We start from the raw sequence: 2,959 nt of genomic DNA, 5'->3' as shown, positions 1-2,959 counted from the left end.
ACCACCCCGCGCGGAGGCCGGCCACGCGGCCGCAGGGCCGACCCGACGGCAGGCCCCGCCGATGGCACGTTGATCTCCTGCCGCGGGCGGTGGCAAGTGGAAGTGTCCCGAGTGCCCCGGTCCCGGGCACCCTGATGATGCCCCCCAGTCCCGGGCACCCTAATGACGCCCCTCGTGCCAAGGAGGGAGAGGTGGGCTGGAGCCCGGCCGCGCTCAGGTCYGGACTTAGCCAACCAGAAACCAAGCTGCCTGGCTCGAGAGCCGCGGCACTTGTTCGGAAACGACGCAGGAAACACGGGTGCCGGCGCTTCGCGGATCGGTTCGAATGGAGCGGTTTCCGTCCGGGCAGCCACCTCCCAGCTCGTGCTGCTCGTGCCCCACGGGCAGCGGCCTGGAGCTCGAGCTCCCCGGGCGCCTGTAAAGACGGCGCCCTGACGAGCAGCTGCAGCTCCAGCCGCCGAGTACCGATCTGTCATCCCACCGGTGGGGCCGGGGCTCCTGGGCAGCCCCGGCCCGCGCTCGTGGGTCTCACCCAACGCTACGTGCTGCCGGTTCGTGGTCAAAACTGAGCAGGTCGTCTAGAGTCAAGGAGAAGGGACCAGTGCTCCCACCGGGGAAGTCAGCCCAGCGAGCCTGGACTCCAAGCTTAYTGATGGCAAAAGTGGGTCAAAGCAGTCCAATTACTCAAAACTTCAGAGCTCCTCCAGAGAGCTTCTTGTGCTGAACAACCATCCYTCAGGCCAAAGAGACCTCCAGTATGGACTTCCATAACACAGCCCTTGGCAACACCGATCCCAGTTGGTCCATGCAACACAACCCATCCTTAGACAGGGGTGTGACCGTGCTGACTTTCCTGAGCTGGTGCTAAAACAACCACTTCTGGCACAGACAGGAGGCAAGTTCGTACCACCGGGACTCCGGCCTGGACACAGCATGACTCCACCCCTGCAGCGTGGAYGAGATTTGCTCTGCTTTGCTACAGCCCCTTAGTTTGGCTTGGAACRAGGCAGTGAAGGACGGGGAGGAAAGGTCCTTTCAATTCTCATGAAACTCAATTTAAGCAGATACCTTTGAGGGCAGCAAAACTTAGTCATCTGATAGGGACAATCTTTAACTAAAGGTCAACTGAAATTGTATTGGACACCATGGGATTCATTTCAAGTGCTTTGTTAAGAAAGGCTCAGCCTGTCTCGCAAGAGACACCATGCAAGAGTGTACGCTGGAGGAAAAAAAAAAAGAAAACACACACACGATTCCAGCACAACAGATGCACAAACGGCATGCGCCAAACCAGAGAAACCGAGCGATGCTGGAGAAGAGCTGGTGAGCACAGCCGCATCCCATGGTCCCGGGAGGGACGTGAAATYGCTTCTGTTCCTCTCGCTCATCCTTACCCATCCCCTCTTAGGAGAAAGGGTTGTAGCAGCCCGGCTCCTCGAGTCAGTGAAAGGCTTTGAGGTACCTACACGGTGGGGGTGACACAAGACCAAGAGCGGTGACATGGCCGAGGGGAGGCAGGGAGCTAGTCATGCTGTCAAGCAGGTCCCCCTGCAGACCTGCTCCAATGACGCCCTCACCTTCACATCCTCAGGGCTGCCAAATTACCGCCTACCTCTGGGTCACTGCAGCCAGCAAACTGGGCACCGTTACTGGCCAGCTGTCGAGGGCTGGGAGGGACTGAGCAGCCCTGAGGACTTTGCCCCCGCTGTGACTTTTTAATATGAGTCTTGCTGCAGGGGTGGCCACCATGCACAGGCGGCYGGCTCGCGTGGCCGAGCCCCGGCGGACCGCGGCTCCGGCGGTTGCGGGGTCTGGAGCGCACCCTCGCCGTCTGCGGGGGGGCTCGCACCCCTCGTGCCAGCGCTGTGGGAGGGGACGGGCTGGGGGGCGGCCGAATCCAATGCCATTGACGGTTCCTTTCTCGTTACAGACCCAATTAAAAAGAGAGAGGCCTGTATAYGAAAGGCACGTCGTGTCACAGCGCCTGAGCCGCTGCGTGCGGGGTTCATCTCTTCCGCTCGGGCAGTTCCATCAATGAATTGACTTCTTCCACCATCTGATTTATGACTGCTTTATGTTTGTTTATATAATGTGTTTAAACATTTACTTTACACCCTGCGCGCTTGTACTTGCTGATCAGCGTTTTTTGGCGTTCACGGCATTCACTGCACGCTCGAGAAAGATTAACGTGAGCGCATAGGGGGCCGGGGGGCTYGGGCTGGAGACCACAGCCGCGGGGGCACGGCACCGAGGTGGGCTTTAGGTGCACCTCCCCTTCGCCGGGGCCCAGGGATGCTGGAGATGCAGCTGTGCCCATCCGGGCTGCCCTGCCCTCAGGCTGCTTGGGAGCAGCTCCCTGCCRGAGCGGGGCCGGAGGCTCCTCGCGAGGGAGCCCGGCAGCTCGGGCACGGGAAGGGCTGAGCACACACCGGGGGAAGACCCTTGAAGTGATCATCCTTGAGAGCGAGGTCTCCCCTAGGGTTTGCTTCTGCCTTCTAACTTGGCGCTTGAATCACATCGGGGGTGACTACCAAGGAAGCTGGAGCTGGCTTTTACTGCGAGGAGTCTTTAGCATCACGGACAAACTAAGGGAAGGCGACGTGCGATGTGCACTTCTCTCCCCGTGGCTGCTCTGRTGAACGCTGAGGTGCTCCCGCCGCCGCCACCGCCTGTCCCCTTGCATCGTGTCCACCCCTGCCCACCAGGAGCTGAGCCCAGCCCAACCCCAGCCCGCGGCCCTSGTTCGTCCCCCGTGGAGACGGGACCTGTGACCTGTCCCAGGCACAGCCGCATCCTTCTYTTCCGACACCAAAGCTGATGCTTCSCTTGCCCGCCTGCCCTGCCTCCTCCTCCTGCCGGTTCCCGGTGCTGCAGTTTCCCTGCCTGCGGACACAAGTCCCCCAGGGGCTTCCCTCGTGATGASAGGGACAGCCACAGGGACACGGCCGGCAGCAAGCTC

The sequence above is a fragment of the Rhea americana genome, unplaced genomic scaffold, assembly GCF_003343005.1.
Source record: "Rhea americana isolate MKP2758 unplaced genomic scaffold, rheAme1 scaffold_151, whole genome shotgun sequence".
NCBI lineage: Eukaryota > Metazoa > Chordata > Aves > Rheiformes > Rheidae > Rhea > Rhea americana.
Note: the sequence above shows the minus strand (reverse complement) of the source record.